The sequence below is a fragment of the Cornus florida genome, unplaced genomic scaffold (assembly GCF_030987335.1).
Source record: "Cornus florida cultivar Cherokee Brave unplaced genomic scaffold, ASM3098733v1 CherokeeBrave_3.0.0_Hap2_Chr03, whole genome shotgun sequence".
Taxonomy (NCBI): Eukaryota; Viridiplantae; Streptophyta; class Magnoliopsida; order Cornales; family Cornaceae; genus Cornus; species Cornus florida.
This window is the reverse complement of record NW_026775573.1, coordinates 26,977,009-27,003,629: the sequence shown is the minus strand read 5'-3', so window position 1 is coordinate 27,003,629 and position 26,621 is coordinate 26,977,009. Positions and strand designations below refer to the sequence as shown.

Below are 26,621 nucleotides of genomic sequence, written 5' to 3'. Positions count from 1 at the left end.
CCGATTTCTTTTTCCTCCTTTTCCTTTTTCGGTGATTTTCTTTTTTCGTCTTTTTCCTATTTTGTATTTTCCCTATTTCGTCTTTTTCCCGTTTATCATTTTTTCCTCGCATAACCTCATTTGTTGTGCTAGGATTTGATTCCGGTTTTACATGCATTCATGATATTTAATTTCCATGACATATGCATTTTTACTTTTGTAGAAAATACATTCTAGTTGCTTACTTTTTCATAAAGAGCATGGATGCATACTTTCTTGTAATCATTTCTTATTTTTGAGGTTTTTGTGTAATTACATAAAGTAATTATTTTTCGTCTTAGGGACCATTTTGTAATTTATTTTGGAAGATATTTTAAAAAAAGACCTTTTTGAAAATTTTGAAAAATGTGACAAGTGTCACATTCTCATGGAGTCACTTGTTGGCATTGGGGTAGAGTGACTTAGGGACATGATCTCTTGACATTTGGAGGGTGGAGATTTATTCACTTGTTGGTTTAGATGGTTGACAAGTGTAGGCTTAGGATTAAACCTAGGGAGGAGCCTTGAATTTGTGACAAGTGTAGGATCACAATTAAGTCTTGCATTGTGTGTGTGAGAGAGGTAGTGTAAGAGCACATAGTGAGTGGAGGAATACTAGATCCTCCACTCACCATTTTCACTTTATCCCTTTCATTTTCACTTGTTCTTTAAGAACCCTAACCTAGCCACCATTGGGGAAAAGCTTGGTTCATTATTTTGACTTCATTTTTGGCTTCCTTCCATTCACCCTAGACTTAAAATCTTGAAACACAAAAGTTTTCCCTTACTCTCCTTTTCATTAACCCTAAACTTGTTTTCTATTTTGAGCTTGGTAGCTTGGATTATAGAGATTCAATTCTCTATTGAGGTAGGAGTGGTAGTATGTTTATATTTTAAGTGTTTTAAAATCTTTTGGGATTTAATATATATTGTGTACATGATATATATTGTGTACATACTTTTAGAATTATAGTATTGCATACTATAGGAAATCCTTAAGATTGACTTATGATTTAATGAATTAAGTATGTATATTGTATATGTATCTTGAGTAGGATTATTAATGTTGTATATAACTCTTTTTGATTTGAATTACTATACTATTGTGATGTCAATCTTACATTCTAGTGAATTACTATTGGTAATTGTAATTATTTTAGAAGCTTAATACTATAATATTGTAATATAGTATATGAAGCTCATTATTGAAGCATGATTTAAATTAATAAGTTGGTGATATTGTTTTGCACATTTTATCAAGATGAGTACTTGTCATTTATCATGTCATTCTAGACTTGGAAGCCCTAAGACATGGATTGTGTGGGTTCAACCTATTTGTGCATGGAAGGTGATTTCGTGCATTATATAAATTATGTATAAGTTGTGAATTTATTTGGTTTATTTTGGATTATCTTGGGACTTTGTTGTTATAAGTGATATGCCTAGAGTTTGGCTCTAGTGCGGGAGGTATGAGTTCTCCCCATTTATAGTGCGCACTTAGGGTGATATTCTCAGCGAGTTAATGCCCGGAATAACCATTTAGGTCTTGGCTTTATCCAAGATTTGATGTCCAAATATTCCACTAGTTGATTTCGCATTAAATTCCAAGTTGACAACCAATGCTTAATTGTAACTTGTGATTTTTATTATTGGCGAATTGATGTTGTTAAGTACATCGATATTGATATGTGTTGCTAAGAGATATTTAAGTTAGCTTAAGATGATCCCTTAGAACACCTTGAATATAGACGTTAAGTGGAATGCTCCATTGTATTCGTCTATATTGATCTTACAATAATATTGAAACTTTAGGGTATACGCATGTGCTTCTTCCTCCGAGTAACTTGATTACTCACCCTAGTGGTTCGGGTTATTTTTTAGGTAAGGAGACTATGTTCTTGGATGCTCATCATCCTTAGAGGCCAATGAGCAAATTGGAACATTTTTGTATATTGACATACAAATGTTTAGCATGCTTTACTTTTGGATGTTATATTTTTGCATACCATGGGTGTATGGTATTTTAAAAGCTAATGTGGCTTTCTTAATGTGTAATGATACTTAAGCACTTACTTTTGATATTATAAGCATGCATGTAATGAGACCAAGGGCCAAGCATGTTGTTTTGGTACTTGTATTCATTTGGTATCAAACTTTCACTTAAGAATGTGTTTTTACCAACCTTGGGGTTTTGGCATATGAAATCCTTGTAATTAACATGAAAAAGGCAATGAGCCATTGTTTTACATTCACATATTCATATTACACTTGTTGACATGTCCACACATTCATTTCTCCATGAAAATCAATTTTAAACTTTCATTTTTGGTCCATTACATGGGGGGATTTGAAGCATGGGTTGAACCTTTACACACTTGGCACATAGCAGGTCTTTCAGCAGGTTTTCGAGGTGTTTCGGTCGACCAACACTTCATTTCGGTTGACCGATGGCAATTGGAATCATCAATGCATAGTAAACCTTCAATTCCAGTAGCCATTTTTACTGTTCAGGACCATTTCGGTAGACCGATGGCCTATTTCGGTCGACCGATGGTTCATTTCGGTTTACCGAACTAACCTCACCTTAAAAATGGAATTTCAGCAAAGTTTCCATCCAGTTCGATCGACCGAAACTCTATTTCGGTCGACCGAAATAGCTTGAACTCGCACACAGCTTCCAGTTAGGTTTCAACACTGATGGTCCAACTTCAAAAGGCCATAACTTCTTCATTTCTAACCCAAATGGAGTGATTCTTGAGCCTAAATTCAAGGATTTTGAGTCAGCTTTCCAATGGTACCAATCCCATCCTCAGATTGAGAGATATTAATATTTTAGTGAGGTAGTATCAGTTTTCGCTTAAATCGTGAAAGGGCATTTTGTGGGATTCTTATCCAAAGTTCTTGGAACCTCTTGTAATGTTGTGAAATGATTAGATTAGGTTGTATTCACCTTGTTTGACTTGTTTAAAGTCAATTTCCTCTTTTTTATTTGTGAATTGACCATTTTGCCCTTCATTGATGGATTTAGGTTGTTTTGACTCTCGTTTGCCCATTCGCTTTTCTTTAACTTCCGTGACCTAATTGAATGTCACATTGATGTCTTAGAGATGGTTTATACCTCAAAGGACTATGGTTTCATCTTTTGTTTCTGCATTTCGGATCTGTTATCGAGTCAACTTTCGGGTCATCACTGACGCACCGGGTTGAAAAACTTGGGCCGTCACATTCATTGTTTGAAGTTTACAAAAAGGAAACAACAAGCTTTAACTGAGGCTCAGAATTTTCTTACACCAAACATTATACGAGCTCGGCTTAGACCATGTTTTTTTTTTTTTTTTGTTAAAGGTAAGCCTGTATATAAGGTTGAAGAATTTACAATGAGCCCTAGATGGGGAAGACCAACATCAAAGAAATTACAACCAAAAATAATTTTATAACTGCTACGAACAAAAAAAAACTCAAAAGCTGTGATACCCCCGAATTTCCGAATGCGGGTTGGCCAGGCCCACGCCCGAATACCTGAGGATATCAAAACGAATTGGTAATAATTGAACACGGAATACAAATATTATAATTAAGAATAAATAAATTGCTGAATGAAAACTAGAAGTTAATCCAATAAATCCTCAGAATAAAATTCCATTAATAAATAAAATTATTCTGATAAAATATCCCCCCAAATAATACAACTTGGGAATTCATACCGTGTGGACTCCTAGAAAATCTAAAACTGAATAAAAAACAGTAATAACTGTCTACATCTGAATACTGAATCATAAAAGAAACTCCTATGTAGATAATCCGGAAGAATGAAGTAGATGATCCCTGCTCTACACGAACAATCCCTGCTTCTGACGAATACCTGAAAAATAATGGTAGGTCAGGCCCACAAACAAGTTCTACTCTATTACAGTCCAAGCAGAGATCCGATACACGTATACATCATAGTCAATCCAACAATAACTAGTAGTCCATATATATATATATATATATATACACACACACTATAAGATGCTCACTAGATTATAAGTCTATCTCAAACTGAATAGAAGGTAACATATAAATCACACATAAAGTGGGCATGAGTACCTAGACCTACCAGGGCACCCAAATGTCTGCTATATCTAATTATCCATCCTAGGCAATATACGCACCCTAACCATGATCCTGAGACTCAAGCTCATATCATGGCACCATAACTATATGTATATAAAATTCATCCTATCCATCCATAAATAATCCAGATAGGTCATTTAACTTGTTTAGTTGAGCTGAAACGAATATAAGTAGGATTTAACATTTTTATTTAATCTATTCCCTTATACAAAATAGGCAGGACTTAATTTCTTTGGTTAATTCGTCCCTACAATGCCACCGTCCCATACCGGTGCATTACATTCATACAATCCAATTATTGATGCAAGAAATAAAACAATACATCAATAAATTACAGGAATAAGCATAATAATAATCAGATATAAAGAATCAAATTATGCAACCAACATATGATTAAAATCATATAATCTCCATTTAAATTGCTAGAATAATTTTAAGTAATTAAATCCTCCATTATCAACATGCAAATTCAATTAGAATTTCATACTGATTAATCCCTAGCATAATAAAATCAGAAACAGTACATGATTATATTATACTGCCAATGCATGATTAAAATCATATACTACTATATAAATCATTCTTAACAATTCTTAACCTTTAACAATATGCAAATTTAATTAAAATTTCATATTTTTCCAATCCTTAGCATATTAATGTGAATTATGCTTTCTGGTATTTAATATATCCATTTAAATCATTTAAAACAATTAAAATGGAACAATGCGCATTATGGGCAAAATAACTAAGAAACCCAAATCACAACTAAAACCACCTTCAACATAGTCGACTGTACTCTTGACATAGTCGACTATACGTAGTCTTCTGTGCCTTTAAGATAGTCTACTATACATAGTTGACTATGTGCCCTTCAATATAGTCGACTACGCGTAGTTTACTATGCCCTTCAATATAGTCGACTACTTCTTCTTGTAACTCCTCTGTTTTTCCGTTCAACCTCCATTAATAAGAATTCCAACATTTGATCTAAGTCCCATACTCTCATACTCCCATAATAATTTATTTTAGATGTCCTTAACATGTAAGGATCAAACTTAAATAACAAATTATGCAACATAAATCCAATAATAAACAAAACAAGAATATGTCAATACAACTGTGAAATCATCTGTTCTAATCCGATTCAAACATGCATACTTGTTTAACTATATTGTTTAAGTATCTTGGAATCTCTTAGGCATGTATAGAAACACAAATCAAAGGGAGAGAGTAGAAGAAGAACTTGCCTTTAAGGATTTCGGATTGAAACCTTAAACCACCTTCTTCATCTTATTTCGACGACTCCATGATTGCCGTCAAGACCCCTCCGCTGCTCCTTGTTCAACCCACAAGCCATCCTCTCTTCTTTCCTCCTTGGTCCAGCCTTAATCCTTGGTCGAGCCCTTCCTTTCTCTTCTCATGTTTTCCTCTTAAAACTCTCTCAATGTATATAACATATCACGTAGATAATATATCATAGCCCCCTCCACAGACTTATAATGAATATATATAGGCTAATCCAATAACCCTAATCCTAGTCCATAAATAAGTCTGCTACAAAAAGAATATATATAATATATAATATCTATTGTTATAGTAATAATATACTCTATATAAAACTACCGTGATATAGAGATATATATATAACTTATAATAATATACATTATAAATTATGTAAATTATTATTATTAACTATAAATAATAATAATTATTATTATAATAGTCGTATATACATATATACCCATATATATATATGTACAACCATCCATGGGTAATTACCCATGCCCATTTCGACTCCTATCCAAGTAGTCCATGCGACCCAAATGGTTGGTCCATTACTACTATCCATATCTATCCTTTTAAAATAAAAATAAAATAAAATACACATTTAATCTACCAAATAAAATACAATTAAACAAACATATCATCATATAACAAATAATTTCATACAACAATTAATTCAAATAAACCACTTAAATACACACTTACAATTAAACAATTAATTCAATTAACCAAATAACAAATAGCCAAATAATCAACTAATTAATAAAAAATGCAATTAAAATAAATAAATAAATACCGAGACTATCATTCTAAAATTAGGGGTATTACAAAAGCCAAACCATCCATTCAACTACAACCTTCTCAGTAACAACAAATAATGACTACTATAGCCTTACGGCAGCATTCCATTAAAGCTTTCTCAACAGCATAGCTCAGGGTAGGAGCAAGGCTTGTCCACATGCTGTGGAACATCCATGCTAAAAGAGAGTTTGTAGCTGAGAAGGAGAGTTAATTATCATCACGTCAGGGCTGGATTTTAACTTGAGTGTTGCTAGTCTGGCTCTCACATAGTTTCTGACTTGCGCAATGATGATGTGGGAGGGTGTTGCTTGGTTACTAAAGGCTCTTACATTTCTTTCCATCTGAATAAAGTACACTGCAGCTGCCCACAATAACTTATGTACTAAGCAATCTGCTGATAACCAGTGTGTGGAGCACCATTGGATCATGTCATTCCAGCTGTTAGGTCTGATGTAGAACCCAGCCACTTCTTGAATAAACTTCCATATGTTAGAGGAGTAATCACACTTGAAGAAAATATGGTTAATTGACTCCCAGTCTGCCTTACAGAGGTAACACTTATTTGTGTAATGTTTGTACCGGACAGGTTTGGCATCAAGTGTGTAGAGTCTTCTTCTTACAGCCAGCCAAAGGATGAGACTATGCTTAGGGATGTGATACTTAAACCATACCACTTTGTGCCAAGTGAAGATTGGTGATGGGGGGCCGAAGTATTTCAATGTGTGAGCCATTGAGAAATCTTTGTTTGGACAAGGTGACCATTCGACTGAATCTGGATTGGAGGAGGGTAAAGGTAATTCATGTAATTGGGATATGAAACTTCTGGATTGGAAGAATTGGTGAAGCTAGATAGTGGTTGGATTGGTCTATTGATTGTTGAAAATTAGCCTATCAATTAAGATGTTGTTATCTAGTAGAAGAATTTCCAAACCAATAGGACCCAATTGTTGTACAATAGAACCATTTGGCAGCTAATAGTCTATCCATAAGCTAGTATCTTTTCCTGTCCCCACCCTATGCCTTAGGAGTCCTCTTGCCATTGTTCTCAGTCCTAGTCCTCCAAAACGCTGAACTCAGATATGAAGTTTTTAGTGCCTAAAAGCTCTTTGGTTTTACAAGGTATTCTTTTGTCCATGCAACCCACAGGCTCTCCTTTCTTGAACAAAATTTTCAAATGTGTTTCAGATTAGCAACCCTATTAGACAACTCCAAATCTGGAAAACCAAGTCCACCATTACACTTAGGTCTGCACACAGCTTGCTAAGCCACCTTTGCTCCCTTATGTTTTAAGTCAACCCCAGACCAGAAGAAGCTTCTAAGCAGTTGGTTGATTTGCTCAAGTACCTTTTTGGGAAGTATGAAAGCCTGTGACCAAAATGATTGGATGGAACAAAGAACTGATTTAACCAAAACAACTCTTCCTGCATATGATAAAAATCTTGATGTCCAGCTTCCAATTCTTGTTGTGATCCTTTCAATGAGTGTTTGACAATCCCTTGTTTTAATTGTGGATGAAGAGAGTGGCAGCCTAAGGTACATGACATGAAGTGAACCTGCTTCAAACTGACGTAGTGATAAAATTGCTGCTTTCAAACCATTGTCAACCCTTGAGAAGAAAACCTTGGATTTCTCCCTATTCAGTTGCGCATTCTAGAAATATTGCAGAAAAAAGACAGAGCTTCCATTAACACCTGAACTGAGTCCAAGCTAGCATGTGAGAACATCAAAATGTCATCTGCAAAAGAGAGGTGGGTGATTGACAGCTTTTTGCATCTCCAGTGAAACCTGAATCTTGAATTGTTTTCAATGTGTCTGTTAATACATAATGTCAAGACTTCCATTGCAATAACAAACAACATGGGGGAAAGAGGATCCCTTTGCCTGATACCCCTCCTTCCTTTGAAGTAACCAAACAGCTCCCCATTCAACGAGATTGAAAAAGCTGGTGTAGTTATACATTGTGCAATCTAATTGATAAAAAGAACTGGGAAACCAAACAGTTGAAGAGTGTCCAGGATGAATTGCTAGTGAATGGAATCAAAAGCCTTCCTCAAATCAATTTTGAGGGCACAATTTTGGGAATGATTTGCTCTATGGTAACCATTTTACACTCCCTCAACCTTCTTTGGTTTGACTGCATGGCCAATTCATACGGAGTCTCTCACTCAGTTGGGAAAAATTAACAACCTCTCTATGATTGCGCTGAATTTTCATGACAATCAGTGATGTAGGACAAATTTTAGTAATAGTTTTAATTAGGTTTATTTTTTTTAATTTTTTTTGTATTTAGAGCGTTTTTAGTTTTAGGTAATTTTCTTATATTTTTTAGTCTACTTAAGCAATTAGTTTCTCTTTTTTTTATTAATTTTCTTTATAGTTTTAGGATTTTATTTATTATAAATACTATGTATATTCAATAGGTGGTAACTTTAAATCCACAAAATTAAATAAAAATTGCAAAGCAATAAAATTGATTGAATATTCTGCTCTCGCAATACATTGTATTTATAATAAATAAAACCCTAAAACTATAAGGAAAACTAATAACAAAAGAGAAACTAATTGTTTAAGTAAACTAAAAAATATATAAAAAAAATTACCTAAAACTAAAAAATCTCTAAATATAAAATAAAAATAAAGAAATAAACCTAATTAAAAATTTTATTAAATCTGTCATTATAGATATTAGTTGGGCCATGCATAAATATAACTGCTTTTTCGTCAAGATTTTTTACAATATGGATTAATATCACATATGATATAACAAAATTTTTATGCAATGGTCACAAACCTTCAAATAACTGGCTTTTGTTTTGTTTATATATATATATATATATAAACAAAACAAAAGCCTGGGCCATGCATAAATATAACTGCTTTTTCGTCAAGATTTTTTACAATATGGATTAATATCACATATGATATAACAAAATTTTTATGCAATGGTCACAAACCTTCAAATAATATATATATATATAAACAAAACAAAAGCCAGTTATTTGAAGGTTTATATATATAAACAAAACAAAAGCCAGTTATTTATATATATATATATAAACAAAACAAAAGCCAGTTATTTGAAGGTTTATATATATAAACAAAACAAAAGCCAGTTATTTGAAGGTTTATATCACATATGATAAAAACATAGATCATAGGAGAAAAGGTCAAATGTTGAAAAATGTTGTATTTTCCTAGTCGGTCAGTAAAAATAATTGACTTATGTACCAATTAACAAAGTCTTGGTGTGCGTTACACGCCCAAATTATATATACAAATGTAGTCACAAGTCCACAACTCGCTTGTCCAAGGACCCCAAAGAACTATGGCTCACCTTTATCACCTCCTCTGTTCCCTGCTAACCTTAGCAGCCCTGCGAGCCATTAATGCCGTCGAATACGAAGTCACCAACGGCGTACCAACCACCCCCGGCGGTGTCCGCTTCACGGATGAGATCGGCCTCGACTACACTCGGCAGACACTACTACCATCCGCCACAGCTTTCATATGGAACCTCTTCCAGCGAACCACCGAGGCTGACCGGAAGAGCTTGCAGCGCGTGAGCCTCTTCATCGACGAGCTGCTCCCTCCCGCTGCTACAGCCCTAGCTTATGACAACAAATCATTGTCAGTGCTGAGTATATCCAAGGCTTCTCTGGTGACATAAAGAGAGAGTTCAGTGGGATAGTTTGTCATGAAATGAGATATTTATGGCAGTGGAATGGAAATGGTAACGGAAATGGTGGTTTGATTGAAGGGATTGCGGATTTTGTGAGGTTGAAGGCGGACTTAGCTCCCGGTGCACTGGAAGAAGGACGGGGAGGGTGACCGGTGGGACGAGGGTTACGACGTGACGGCTCGATTTTTGGATTATTGTGAGGGGCTTAGGAGTGGGTTTGTGGCTGAACTTAACAAGAAGTTGAGGTACGGTTATGCTGATGGCTTCATTGTTGAGTTGTTGGGGAAGACAGTTGATCAGCTGTGGAGCGAGTACAAGGCTATGTATGCTGATGAAAAAAAAAAAAATTATATATTGAATTGCGTTTGTATTATATGAATAATACAATAACGTTGTGAGTAGAAGACCGATGGACAAGTAACTTATAAATGATAATATGATATAGGAAGTTGTGGGAGGGGTACAAAAATAAAGTTAGTGTATATTTTTTATAATTTTAGAAGGGACAAAGTGAAAATTTTATAGTTATATAATTGAAATCCATCCCTAATATGATAGGTGTAATCATACACAATAATATGTAATATGCAAGAAATTTAGGTGACAGCTAAACTTGTAATCTAACGTATGCAATTAATTAGGGTTAGCTTCATAGTTAATGCTTAATTACATATAAATGAATAAGGTGAGTTGTGTGTAGTGCGTAATGCTATTCAAAATTTAAGCACAAGTCAGACAAAATAAAACGACTCTAGCTTGTTGAAAAATATTTGTTAATTAGTTGCAATTTATTTTCTTTATGGCTTAATTCTTATCCAACACCATTATTGGTTTTTTCCCCCTCGCTCGGTAAATCAATATATATCCATTAAAAGTAAAGAATGTATCTGAAAAGGAAGAAATTATTACTTGGTCCGGTTGAATTACAATGTGACAAAGCAGAAAATGGGGTTCAAATGATATGACGAGCAGAGGCTTGTGTTTGATCCCAGTGGAACAAGCTGCACACTTGGCGAACAACAACGGGGCTGATTTCTGGGCTCCTGCCTTGGATAAGCCTCCGCCGAAGTACTGAATCATTTCCATCTTTTTGTTACACGAATGAATGGCCATGAACTGTACACGAATGAATGGCCGATGCATATGTTATAATACAGTGCATGGCCATCCACTCATGTACTAAAAGATGGAAATGATTGAGTGTGTTTTCTCATCATACAAGGGTCATTCACATATGTTGAATATTGTGGCTCATCATCACCCATGGCATCAGCAAGTGCATCACCCATTTCATCATCAACTTGGCCTCCAAGAATTGTGATCAGCAAGCCAGCCTATGCTTGGTCCCCAAGTTCACAAACAGTGATGACATTTTTGTTGGAACCAATATATTAAAACGGGGAATATCAAGGCTTAGAGGCGCGTAATCGCTTCTTGAAGATAGTTGAAGCCTCTCCCACGTGCAACGGAAGACAAATGGCAGCACTATCTCCGGGATTCAACTAAGCCCAGATATCAAAACTGTATGTTCATGAAGGTTGCACTTCTTCTTCATGAACCTGTGTATTTATTTCCGTCCGATCAACAGAAAATATGAAACTCACACACTCAAACTCAACAGTTTGAAAATATTTTTTTTTTTTTCAAATCTCTTTTTCTCTCTTACTTGTATTGAGAGTGTGTACTTTTGTAGGCTTCGTAGGTCTCCTATTTATACTAGTAGAAGTAGGGATGTAGTTAACATAACATTAATGGACCTATACTTAATATGTTCATAAATAACATATTAACTAGACTATTTTAATACGCCAGTGTAGAAAAGTTTAAAATCTTTGCTAAAACTTCTTTAAGAATCAGTTGGAGTTTTAGTAATTAATAACAATAAATTTGAAACACATAACTCCAACAATCCCCCACTTGTTTTAAATTCATTTTGTTGATCAGTACAGTTATGTGCATCAATAATGGTATCTTTTGGACTTGAATCATTACCTAGTGTAAGTACCCTTGATTTCATCTAGGAACTTGGTAAACGATGTCTTGAACCAAGAACCACGTTGATGAATAAGAAATATTACACACACATTTTTGTTCGGAGATAAAGTACTAAAGCTTGACACGTTTCGGCCATATGTCCGGAATCCATACTTCTGAGTGTCGTTAAGGATCAAGCCTATCTAGATCCTAGCCTACTTCCATCGGTGTGTCCAACAAGAGTGACCTTGCACACTCCAACTGAATACCGATTATGGACTCATTAAGAGAATTTAATATCACCCTCTTCATTGCAAGATAAATCGGTGAATCTATCAAGAGTGATTGTGTACACCCCAATTGGAAATCTGATCTATAGAATTCATTAAGAGACCCATGTCTCAACCTCCTCATTGATTATACGGTGAATCTATCAAGAGTGATCCTGTACACTCCAATCGAAAATCGATCTATAGATTCATTAAGAGATCTAAATCTCAACCTCCTCGGTTACAGGATTGAGCACCACATTACATCATAGGGAAAGGAACATTGATGTGCTCACACAAGTTGTTATGTTACTTGTTTTTCCCATTGAACCTAGGAGAAATATCACTGGGTTGGGTTCCCATAACAACACAACTTATTCAATTACAGGCTTTAATCCCATCCCTTTCGATGTCTCGAACACTTAGTCCTTACCCAAGCCCTTTGACAATGGATCTGCCAAATTTGATTTGGACTTCACATACTAAGTAGAAATAATTCCATCAGCTAGGATCCTTCTCACATGATTGTGTTTCAATCGCATCTGTCTAGATTTTCCATTGTAACACTCGCTGTTAGCTCGAAGCATTGCAGCCATATTGTCACAATATATTATCAAGGGTGGTATTGGCTTGTTCCATATCGGGATATCTTCCAATATGCTTTTTTTTAACCATTCAGCTTCTTCGGCAGAGGAAAGTGCTATAAACTCCGATTCCATAGAGGAATGAGTTATATATGTTTGCCTCTTTGATTTCCATGAAATAGCTGTTCCACCAAATGTGAAGATCCAGGCAGTCACAGATAATGAGTCTTCTCTGTCAGAGTTCCATGTAGCATCGTTGTACCCTTCGATTACAGTTGGAAATTTGCCATAGTGCAATCCATAATCCATAGTACCTTTCAAGTACTTTATGATTCTCAGCAAAGCATTCCAATGCTCCTTTCCTGGATTGCTCGTGTACTTACTCAAAGTACCCACTGCAAAGGCTATATCTGGCCTTATGCAGTACATTGCATACATAAGACTGCCGATAATCCGAGAATATTCGAGTTGATCCATCGTTTTACCTTGATTACGTACCAACTTCACACTAGGATCAATTGGAGTAGAGATTGCATAATCTGAAAAGTGATTAAACTTTTTCAGAATCATCTCGATATAGCTGGACTGTGTAAGTGCTAGACCATTTTGGAACCTCACGATTTTGATTCCTAGAATCATATCAGCCTTGCCAAGATCTTTCATGTCAAAACTAGAAGTCAAATACTTCTTAGTTTCTATGACACTTTCTATGTCTGTCCCAAAAATGAGCATATCATCAACATATAGGCAGATTATGACACCAGAGTTTCCTTGAAATCTACTGAAGATGCATATATCTCCTCCTTAATCTTAAATCCAGCAGGTATCATCACCTTCTTAAATTTCTCATGCCACTGCTTAGGAGCTTGTTTCAAGCCGTATAATAATTTGATTAATTTGCACACCTTTTTTTCTTGTCCAGGTAATTCAAACCCCTCAGGTTGCTCCATATAGATTTCTCTGCTAGATCGCCATTGAGGAAAACAGTCTTTACATCCATCTGATGAATTATCAAATTATTGATAGCAGCTAAGGCAATCAAAAGCCTGATAGAAGAAATTCTTGCAACAGGAGCAAAAGTGTCAAAATAGTCAATCTCCTTTTTCTGCTTGAAACCTTTTGCTACCAATCTAGCCTTGTACTTATCCAGCGTTCCATCTGACTTTAATTTCTTCCTAAAGAACCACTTGCAACCAATTGGCTTGCAACCAGGAGGAAGATCCACCAACATCCAAGTATTGTTGGACATAATTGAATGCATTTCATCATCGATTGCTTCTCGCCAGAACGGAGCATCATGTGAGGACATCGCCTTAGAATAAGTTACAGGCTCATTCTCGATCATGAGAGTATAGAAGTCTGGTCCAAAGGACTTTAGCTTAGCATCCTTGGTTTAACTTCTTTTGAAGGATCAGAGGATTTTCTCTTCCTTGTATTAGAATCTGAAGGAATATCATGTTCATTTTTGCCTTTTCTCTACGGAAAAATATTCTCGAAGAAATTTGCATGAACTGAATCGATGATTGTATGAGGCGAAGGAGACTCCAAATTTAAGAATCTGTAGGCTTTACTGGTTGTTGAATAACCAATAAATACACAATCAATGCCTCTATGACCAATCTTTGATGTCTGCTGATATGGTAGTCTAACATGAGCTAAGCAACCCCAGACTCTGAAATAATTAACATTCGGCTTTCTTCATCTCCACACTTCATATGGAGTCATATTGACTTTCTTATGTGGGACTCCGTTGAGAATGTGGCAAGCAGATAACAAAGCTTCTACCCACATATTTTTAGGTAAGCCCGAACTGGTAAGCATTGAGTTCACCATTTCTGTCAAAGTTCTGTTCTTTCTTTCAACTACTCCATTTTGTTGAGGAGTATAAGAGGCTTTCAGTTGTTTTTTGATTCCTTCATCTTCACATAGATGTTGAAACTCGGACTTGATGTATTCTCCTCCTCTATTTGATCGAATAACTTTGATGCTTGAATTCAGCTGCTTTTCAACTTCTGCTTTATATGCCTTAAACTTGTCTAAAGCTTCATCTTTAGATCGTAAAGTATAGACATAGGTATATCTAGAATTATCATCAATAAATATCCTCTCTATCGAATAGAAGGTTTTCTTAGTAATTTTGCATTTACTACAAGTCACACATTGATCCATATATGTTTTATCACAAACTGTGATTAGCCCCTCATTAACCATTTGATTAATGGACTTAAAATTCACGTGGCCTAATCTACCATGCTATAAATCAATTGACTCAGCAATATAAGCAGAAATTATTTCATTTTCAACATTAAGTTTAAACATACCATTTGCAGCATAGCCTTTCCTGACTAACACACCATTCTTAGACAGAATGAAATTATCAGATTCGAAAACCATCTTGAATCCATGCTTGGAGAGGAGGGCACCAGACACCAAATTCTTACGAATATCTGGAACATGTAGCACTTTTTTCAGAGTAATCACTTTTCCGGAAGTAAACTTTAAGCCCACGCTTCCTTTACCCACAACCTTGGAAGAGGAAGAATTTCCCATGAACATTGACATTCCATCCCCCACTATTTCGTAGGTTTTGAAAGAGTTAAGATTCATTGCAATATGGCGAGTTGCTCCAGTATCAATCCACCACTCCATTGAGGTTCCAATGACAAAAGCCTCAGTGATTACAGCAGTTAGATCTTCCTTAGTGTATTTTTTAAGCTTTTTCTGGTTCATGAGATCAGCCTTGCATTTTCGACAATCTTTAGCAAAATGGCCGATCTTATGACAATAGAAACACCCTTTGTCTTTTGCATTTGCACCGGAGCCAAAACGTGTTTTGAAGCTTTCAGAAGATTTGGCTTTCAAATCATTCTTCTTATGATTCTTCTTGACGGTTTTGTTATGAGACCTTTCCTCAACAACATGAGCTTTTACTATTGTTTCTTTAGGATCTTGCTTGACATCACGATTTCTGGTTTCTTCTTCAATGAAGATGTGTTGCATTAATTGCTCTAGAGTAATATCTTCCTTTTTATGCATGAGCTTATTCTGAAAATCCTTCCAAGATAGAGGGAGTTTTGTAATAATAACCCCTACATGGAAGTTCTCATCAAGAAACATTCCAGTAGCAATAATATCATTTGCTATGAGTTGAAATTTTTGTGCTTACTCAAAGATTGACCTTCCATCTTCAATCTTCAAGCCCACATAATTAGAAGCCAAGAACTTTTTGGTGCAGGCCTCCTCAGTTGTGTAGACTAATTTGAGGATGTCCCACAACTCTTTAGCGGTTTTGCATTTCTTCGAGTATTGATCATAAAAGGTGTTGACCATACCACTAAGGATATGATTATGACAAAAGTAATCATCGTCATTCCACCTTGAGATCTTCTCGTTGATCGAACTAACTTGATTAGACGGCATCTTGTCTCCTGGAGGAGTTGGACATGGCTCAGTCAAGACATAAGCAATTTTCAATTGTCGAAGGAAAAATTCCATTTTTCCTTTCCAATGAAAGTAATTTTTACCATCAAAAGCCTTGATATTGGGTTGAAAAACTGAAGAAATAGCGTTGGACAACAGCGAAGATGAAGCCATTGGAGAGAAAACTATCTTCAAATTGTTGGAACCAATATATTAAAACGGGGAATATCGAGGCTTAGAGGAGCGTAATCGCTTCTTGAAGATAGTTGAAGCCTCTCCCACGTGTAACGGAAGACAAATGGTAGCACTATCTCCGGGATTCAACTAAGCCCAGATATCAAAACTGTATGTTCATGAAGGTTGCACTTCTTCTTCATGAACCTGTGTATTTATCTCCGTCCGATCAACAGAAAATATGAACTCACACACTCAAACTCAACAGTTTGAAAACATTTTTTTTTTTTTTTCAAATCTCTTTTTCTCTCTTACTTGTATTGAGAGTGTGTATTTTTGTAGGCTTCATAGGTCTCCTATTTATACTAGTAGAAGAAGGGATGTAGTTAACCTAACATTAATGGACCTATACTTAATATGTTCATAAATAACATATTAACTAGACTATTTTAATACGCCAGTGTAGAAAAGTTTAAAATCTTTACTAAAACTTCTTTAAGAATCAGTTGGAGTTTTAATAATTAATAACAATAAATTTGAAACACATAACTCCAACAATTTTGGCTATAAATAGCCTTACTCCCATGGTGTTTTAATCATCCAAAATTTTGAGCGTTTATTTAGTATCAAGAAAAGTAAAGTGTGTGAGAGTTTTGGGTGTAATTGAGTTTTGGGTGTGAGCCACTTAGCCTTGTATCTCTTTATTTCCATAGTGAAATATTGTTCTGTCTTCTCCCCGTGGACGTAGGCACAGCCGAACCACGTAAATCCTTGTCTCGTTTGTATGTGCGTTATTTTATTTTCTTATCATTTATTTTTTTCCCTTATTCTCATAAACTTCTATTCGATCCTTATTTTCATAACAAACTGGTATCAGAGCTCGGTTCGTGTATTGTGTACAGATATTATTATCATATACGGTACTGTTCACATATACTATTCGGCAACTGTTCACAAATACGTTATTATTCACCGAGAAATTTTTTGGGGAGTTTTTAAGATGTTAACCAGATACGAGATTGAGAAATTTGATGGCAAGATTAGTTTCAGTCTTTGGCGCATCAAGATGCAGGCCTGCTGACTCAGTAAGGTCTAAAGAAGGTGCTATTTGGGAAGGACAAGTTGTCAGAAACTATGTCCAATGAAGACAAGGATGAGGTCGATGAAAAGACGCGCAGTGCGATTCTCCTAAATCTAGCAGATGAGGTGTTGCCTGAAGTTATTGATGAAGACACAGCGGCAAAGTTGTGGCTGAAATTGAAGAGTCTGTACATGACGAAGTCTCTCACCAATAGACTTTACCTGAAACAGAGACTCTACACCCTTCGTATGAAGGAAGGTATGCCTCGTAAGGAACATGTTGATAATTTCAATTCTATTATTATTGATTTGAAAAATACTGATATTAAAATTGATGAAGAAGATCAAGCCCTTATTTTGTTATGTTCTTTGCCTCTTTCCTATGAGCATTTTTTTTACTATATTGCTCTATGGAAAAGACACCATTAGTATAAAGGATGTTAAATCCTCACTGAACTCTCAAGAGTTAAGAAAAAAGTGTTTAGAAATAATGGAGATGAATAGGCAGAGGGTCTGGTTGTGAGGAGAAAAAGTGAGAAAAAGGGTTCTGGTAGTAGGGGCAAATCGAGATCTAAATCTAGGTCTCATAAAGATACTAAAAGTTATTATTGTCACCAAAAAGGGCATATTAAGTGGAATTGTCCAAAATTGAAAAATAAAAAGAAAGATAAAAAGAATAAAAAGGAGTCTAAGGATAAATCCACTAGTAATTCTTCTGTTATTGCTGGGATTGCTGAGGAAAGTTCCTCGGATATCGAAAATGTTCTTTCAGTTTCTGTCAGTGATTGTCACTCTAGTAGTGAATGGGTTCTTGATTCTGGTTGTTCCTATCATATGTGTCCCAATAGGGACTGGTTTTTGTAATACCCCTAATTTTAAAAGGATAGTCTCGACATTTTAATTAATTGTTTTATTGCATATTTATTTGATTGTTTGATTGTTTACCTAATTGTTTTGATTATTTTTATTTAATTGAATTATTTGTTCTAATTGTTTAATAATTTAGTTTAATTATATGTTTTCTTTAATGTATAATTTAATACAATTATTTGTTTCCATTAATTGTTTAGTTAGGTTATAAGATTAAATTTAATTTTAAATTTTAATAATGTTAAATTAGGGTTTTTTAATCTTTTATGAAATCACGTGTTGGCCGACTAGTATTTAGTTTAGTTTTCCATCTCTGATTATAATTGGACTTAGGTTTTTATAGACGCCTATAAATATACTGGTATAAGTCTACCAAGGGTTTTAGAACCCTAATCACGTAACAATGGAAGCGACAAGTTATACAAAGAAGTTTGAAAGGAAAACAGAAAGGGAGAATTAGGGTTTGACTGAGACTAAGGCTGAATCAAGGAGAGAAGGAAGGAGTGTTGCTCATGGGTTGAACCAAGGGGCAACAGAGGAGTTAGAGCAGTGAAGGATTGCTGGAAAAACTAGCAAGATGACGCCGAGATTTTTAATCTGAAATCTCAAAGGCAAGTTCTATTTCTTGTTCCTTCTCTTTGACTTGTGTTCTGTGCATGCCTAGGTAGTCTCCAGGAGTTTATTTAAATGTTGAATTAATCTTCTATATGTATTTAATTTGATCTGGAATAATTCTTGCGAATTTATATTACAGTTGTCTGATCTTGAAGCATATAGAATCGTTAATTGTTCTCGTCGTTGTTATTAATGCAAACTATTTATACAAATTATTGGGATTCTACTGGATATAGTTTAGACTCTTAGGTTCAATATTAATGAAGAACAGAAGAGTTGGAAGTGGCCGGAGACAAGGCAGAAGAGTAAAACGGGTTCAGGACTCTTAGAGGGGAGAGAGCTGGCTCCGTGGAAGTGGGAGCCAGCTCCCTCAACTGAAGAGCCGGCTCCAGGTGATGGGGAGCCAATTCCCCCTTGTTTAGAGCTGGCCCCAAGGCCTAGGGAGCCGGCTCCATGGTTGGGTTGAGCCTGGTCTCCAGTTTTGAGAGCAGGCTCTTTTGTTTGATATATACTGGAGGTGGTTTGGGCACTGTTTGGATGATTTTGGTTTCCCGAACTGGTTTGAAATATTAATGGGGGTTCTAAATATTATTTTCATGGTGTATTAAAACCATAGAATGCATGATTTTCAATTTTATGCTAATAGTTTGAGCAGTATAAGAGGTTAAACAAGTTTACATGCTGTTAATGGATATAAAGGATTTAAATTGTTTCACTTTATTTTAGCAATTTAATGGACTGTAATATGATTTTTAAATCTGTATTGGGTGCATAATAGGGTCATCTACTTATTAGATTTTATTATGCTTATTTTGGGTTTTAATTGATGAACCATTAAATTTTGCTTTGTCAATTACGTGGATGTTATGGATTGTATGCACCGGTATGGGACGGTGACATACTAGGGACGGATTAGTTTAAAATACTAAGTCCTACCTACTCTGGAGTAAGGGAATGGATTATAAAAAAATTAAATCCTACTTACATTTAAGTCAGATCAGATGCACAAGCTGAATGACTAATTGGATTACTTGCTACTTATGTTTAAGTCAGATCAGCCGAACAAGTTGAATGACTAACTGAATTTCTTATGGATGGATAGGATAAGATTTATATATATATGATTATGGTGCCACAATATGGGCTTGAGTTTTAAGATCGATGGTTAGGGAGCGTATATGCATTGGGATACATAACTGCTATGACGGTAGAGGTATACCCTGTTAGGTCTAGGTACACATGCCCATCTCTGGTGCGTTTCGTGTGATATCCCTCGGATCCGAGACATGGGTTGATCAGGCCCAGGCCTAGGCCCAAACCCGAGGGAATATCAAACAATTAATATTTTAAAACGAACACGGAATACAAAACGAAATAAGAAATAAATAAAAGCTGAATGAATTCTAAAAATAAAATCCTTTAAACTTTAATGCGTAGAAAATCCAGAAATCCAAAACCTCCAATAGATTAAACAACTCGGGAATCCATCTTTAGTGGACCCCTAATAAAAATCCAAACTGAAATGAAACTACTAAAAGAACATCCAAAGTAAACCATGGAGAGATGTCCTACGTCGTCGTAAGAGTGAGTAGTAATCTCTACTCGGCACGATCAGGTCTAAGTCTAGAACTGACGAGTACCTGAAAAATAGAAGTGGGTCAGGCCCACGAACAAGTTCTATCCTACTACAATCCAAGTAGAGACTCGATACGCATGTACATCCTAACCAACTCAAAAATAACTATATAATTCGTAAATATATATATATATATATATATATATATATATATATATATATATTCACACTAAAGGACTCTCACTGGACTACAGGCCGGTTTCTACCTGAATAGAGGTAACATGCAAAACGCACATGAGGTGGGCATATGTACCTAAGCCTAAACAGGGTACATTTCCAACCGTCGTAGCCAGCTATGCATCCCAATGCATATACACACCCTAACCGTCGATCCTGAGACTCAAGCTCATATCGAGGTATCATAACAATATATTTAAAATCCATCCAGAATCCATAGTAGTGCCGCTCAACTGTGCGTTTCCTTGACACTACAAATCAATAGGATTTGTTTTTAGTTAAATCCATTCATTAATTTTTAGAGTAGGTAGGACTTAGCGATTTTCGAGCCAATCCCCTTAGTATGTCACCGTCCCATACTGGTACATACAATCCGTCCATCCAGCAAATGATAATACAGAACAAGCATGTAAATATCATTCAAATCCATAAATCCAACAATTGAGAATAAAAACATTAAATTTAAACATCAATTGTTCCATAAGTGAGCATAATAAATTAACATCTTTTAACATACTGATTTTACACTACCCAACTAACAATCCTACAATTGACAATACAACAGTATATACAGATATTAACTTATCCCCAGAATCCATATAATTGAGAGAACATGATTAAAAGTCTATATCAATTAACTCCACAGCAAGCATAATAAACCTTGGCCAACTATCACGCTTATATTTCCAGTCCAACACTTGATTTGATAACTGCCGAAGTCTAAACATCAATAATCCCTTAACAAGCATAGCAAAAATATATAGATTTTAACAATGCTTATTTTATACCACTAATATATTATTAGAATCTAATAATCATTTACAGAAAATTGCTGGAACAACGTAAGCAATTCAAATTATTCGCATTCCGCTAACAGTTTGCAACTTTGTTAAGAATTGTGTACTGTTCAACCTATAAACTCTAAGTGGTTTATTATCCATTCCCACACCCTCTGGATCCTTAATATGATCACATAACTCATTTAATCTCTCATGTACAGTCCCTAAATACTCCAGAAAGTTCAAAAATGGAACCCAGAAGCAAAAATACACCGAGCTAGCATCAAAAGAGGGTGGAGCCGCCTCCCCCACATAGGGAGCTGCCTCCCCCTTGTGTGGAGCTGGCTCCAACCCATGTGGACCCGCCTCCACAGCCCTTAGAGCCGGCTCCACCCTTGTGGGGAACCGCCTCCACCTCCAGTTTGCCCAGTTCTCTCTTCTTCCTTCACCGGTTTGATCTCCGGCGGTTTCCATCACTTCCGTCCTCCATCGTCAAGATTTCTACTGATTTGAAATTAGGTTCTAGTGTTCCAGAGAGTCTTAAAAACCATTCCTCAATAATTAACTTCAATTAGAACAAGAAGAATGCAAGAAACATTAACACAAGAAACTAACAGTTCATACAGACATACTGCTTAGAACAATTCAGACATGTGGACCAGTTTAATCTTAACATTTATTTACTCCTGGAATTGTATTAGAGATGCAAAGAACACAAGTCCTAGGGATAGAGTTAGGAATAGAACTTGCTTTACACCGACGTCGTCCTAAGGTCTCCGGCCAACTCTCTGTTTCTTCCCTTTATTGCTTCCCAGATTTCTCCAAACTGTTCTCTGTCTTACTATGCCATAATATGATTCTAAAACCCTAAGCAGACACCTTAGGTGAATATTTATAGATTACACTAATCCTAGGCTCAATTAAACCCTAATTTGATTTACTCGACCCATAGAACAACCTAGGTTAAAACTATGTCGGCTATGAACTGTGTATACAATATGTGCCACCAACCCTACTGTCACGTTAAAAACAAATTAAATTAAATTAACTAAATTCCAGTAAATAAAATCTTAACTAAATTCAATGCACACAATAATTAAATAACTAACTACAATTAAATCAATTACATTAAAACAATTAAATAATTAAATTCAATTAAATCAAAAACAATGAAAACAATTAAATAACTAACTACCATTAAATCAATTAAATTAACACAGAAGCACTTTAGCAACTAAAAATGCAATTTAAACAATAAAATAAATACCAGGACTATCCTTTTAAAATTAGGGGTATTACATTTTGCATGTTACCTTCTATTCATGTTGAGACCCCTTTTGTAGTCTAGTGAGAGTCCCTTAGTATGGATATATATATGTATGGACTATATTAGATATTGTTGAGTTATCTAGGTTGTATCTGCGTATCGGGTCTCTGTTTGGATTGTAGTTAGGATAGAATTTGTTCGTGGACCTGACCTACTATTATTTTTTTCAGGTGTTCGACAGTTCCAGCCTTAAAGCTTGATCGTGCTGAGCAGAGACAGTCACTTATTCCTCCGTTTATGTAGGATTTCCCTTTATGTTTTAGATTTGGATTTTATCTTCAGTTATTTAGTTCGAGTTGGGATTCTTATTTAGGGGTCCACTAGATGGATTCCCGAGTTGTTATCTTGGAGGTTTTAGATTGTCGGATTATTATAATTATTTAAATTTGAGGATTTATTATTTAGAATTCTTTCAGCTTTATTATTTATTCATTAAATTCTTTTGTATTCTGTGTTCATTTAAATATTAATTGTTTGGTATACCTCGGATCTGTGTTCGGACTTGATTACCCGTGGCTCTATAATCGAGGGGTATCACAGTTTTTTACTTACCATTCTGTTGATGGTGGTACTGTCTTAATGGGAAACGACAATCCCCGTAAGACTGTTGGCATAGGCACAATACAAATTAAGATTCATGATGGTATTGTTAGAACTTTAACTGATGTTCAGCATGTTCCAGATTTGAAAAAGAATTTGATTTCTCTTGGTACTCTTGACTCTATTGGTTACAAGTTTTCAGCTGAAGGTGGAGTTTTGAGAGTTTCTAAAGGTGCTCTTACTATGCTTAAGGGAAAACAGAGAAAAGGTCTCTATTTTTTGCAAGGCAGTACTGTGACAGGCGCTGTTTCAGTATCTTCTTTAGTTGATCAAGATTCAGAAACTACCCATCTATGGCATATACGTTTAGGGCATATGAGTGAGAGGGGTTTAATAGAATTGAGCAAACGAGGTTTGCTAGGTGAACAGAAGACGGGAAAGTTGGAATTTTACGAGCATTGTATCTTTGGCAAGCAGAAAAGACTCAAGTTCAGTACAGCTATTCACAGGACCAAGGGCACTATTGATTACAAGACCTTTGGGGTCTTTCTAGAGTTCCCTCTCTTGGTGGTTCTCGATATATGTTGACTTTCATTGATGACTTCTCTAGGAAAGTCTGGATATATAGCTTGAAGCAAAAACATGAAGTGTTCCTTAAATTTAAACAATGAAAGGCCATTATTGAAAAGCAGACCGAAAAGAAGATCAAGCGTCTCAGAACAGATAATGGTTTAGAATTTTGCTCAAGAGAGTTTAACGAATTCTGGAGTAATAAAGGCATTGTTAGACACCATACAGTTTGAAAGACTCCACAACAGAATGGTGTAGCAAAACGCATGAATAAAACTCTTTTGGAAAGAGCTCGTTGTATGCTTTTCAATGCTAGGTTGTCTAATGGATTTTGGGTTGAAACAGTTAATATAGCTTGCTATTTGGTGAACAGGTCACCGTCGACTGCTATTGAGTGCAAAACACCTGAAGAGGTATGGTCTGGTACTCCTGCTGATTATTCTAATTTAAGAGTTTTTGGATGTCCTGCTTATGCTCATGTTAATGAAGGAAAACTTGAGCCTAGAGCCAAAAAATGTATTTTTATTGGCCATGTATCCGGGGTGAAAGGATACAGGATATGGTGTCTTGATCCTAAGTCACCTAAATAACCAGCAGAGATGTTACTTTTGATGAGTTTGCTTTACTTTACCCGAGAAAAGAGTCTTTTGTTACAGGTGAATCTCAGGGTGTTAAGCAGCAGGTGGAGCATGACTTTGAAGCTCCAGAGAAACAAGTCAACATTCCAGTTCAGCCCGACGTTGAAGAGGTGCAGGATGGTTAAGTACCAGATGAGTAACAGTACAGTATTGCTACAGGGAGACAAGAAAGGCAGATTAAACCTCCTAAGAGGTATGCTTATGCAGATTTAGTTGTTTATGCTTTGTCTGTGGCAGAAAATATTGAAGATAAAGAGTTTTCCACCTACCAAGAAGCTGTTACAGGAAATGAATTTGCCAAGTGGACTGTTGCTATGACTAAGGAGATTGAATCTCTTCATAAGAATCAGACATAGGAGTCAGTGAAACCTCCTAAAGGCTAGAAGATTGTTGGTTGGAAATGGGTCTTCAAGAAAATTGAAGGAACTCCAGGTGTTGAAGATGCAAGGTACAAAGCACGTTTGGTAGCAAAGGGTTTTAGTCAAAGAGAATGTGTGGATTTTAATGAAGTATTCTCATCAGTTGTGAAACACACTTGTATTCGAGTGTTGTTTGCCATGGTTGCTCTATTTGACTTAGAACTTGAGCAACTTGATGTCAAAACAACTTTTCTACATGGTGAGCTTGAAGAAGAAATTTATATGCATCAGCCAGAGGGGTTTGTTGTTCAGGAAAAGGAAGACCACGTTTGTTTGTTGAAGAAATCCTTATATGGATTGAAGCAATCTCCAAGGCAGTGGTACAAAAGGTTCGACACTTTTATGGTTGGACATGGCTATTTGAGAAGTAGCTATGACAGTTATATCTACTATCGGAAGCTCTTAGATGGTTCTTTTGTATACTTGTTGTTATATGTTGACGATATGCTTATTGCTGCAAAAGACATGTCAGAAATCAATAAGTTAAAATCTCAATTGAATATTGAATTTGAGATGAAAGATCTCGGTGCAGCGAAGAAGATTTTGGGTGTGGAAATTCAGAGGGATCGCTAAGCTGGCAGGTTGAGTTTATTACAAAAGAGTTATATTGAGAAAGTGCTTGAGCAGTTCAACATGCAGAATTCAAAGCCTGTGAGCACACCACTTGTTGCTCATTTTCATCTTTCTACAGCTTTATCACCTCAATCCGAAGAGGAAAAGGAGCACATGTCATGTGTTCTTTATGCTAGTGCAGTTGGTAACTTGATGTATGCAATGGTTTGCACCCGCCTTGATATTTCACATGCAGTCAACGTAGTTAGTAGATATATGGATAATCTAGGAAAAGAGCATTGGCTAGCCGTGAAGTGGATTCTTCGGTATTTGAAAGGTACTGCAAATATTGGCTCAGTTTATTAGAAGAGCAGTGATAATTTTGGTAGTGTTGTTGGTTTTGTAGACTCTGATTGCACTAGTGATCTAGACAAAAGAAGATCTCTGACATGATATGTCTTTACTCTCTCAGGTTGTGCAGTTAGTTGGAAAGCAACTTTGCAATCTACAGTTGCTCTCTCTACTACAAAAGCAGAATATATGGCGGCCACTGAAGCAGTGAAGGAAGCCATTTGGTTGAGAGGTTTGGTTAGTGTTTTGGGTTTGCAGCAGAGCTCAATTGTTATTTATTGTGACAGTCAGAGTGCGATATATTTGACCAAAAATCAAATGTATCATGAGAGAACCAAACACGTTGATATCAAATATCATTTTATTCGGGATGTCATATCAGAAAGAATTAATACTTTGAAGAAAATTGGCACAGCTGAAAATCCGGCGGATATGATGACAAAGTCCATTCCAACTCTCAAGTTCAAGCATTGCTTGGACTTAGTTGGTATTCTCAAATGTTGAAATTGCCCTTAGGGGTTTAGTGGAGAAGACAGTTTGGTTTAGCAGAGATATAGTGGCTCATTTGAATTTTCGCCAAGGTAGAGATTTGTTGAATATTGTGGCTCAATCATCACCCATGACATCAGCAAGTGCATCACCCATTTCATCATTAACTTGGCCTCCAAGAATTATGATCAGCAAGCTAGCCTATGCTTGGTCTCCAAGTTCATAAAGAGTTATGACATTTTGGCTATAAATAGCCTTG

At 35.8% G+C, this 26,621-nt stretch overlaps 1 pseudogene; it reads left to right on the top strand.

Moving 5' to 3' along the window:
• Positions 1–9,544: 9,544 nt before the first annotated feature.
• On the top strand, positions 9,545–10,348 carry LOC132298712 (uncharacterized; annotated as a pseudogene).
• The last annotated feature ends 16,273 nt before the right edge of the window (positions 10,349–26,621 follow it).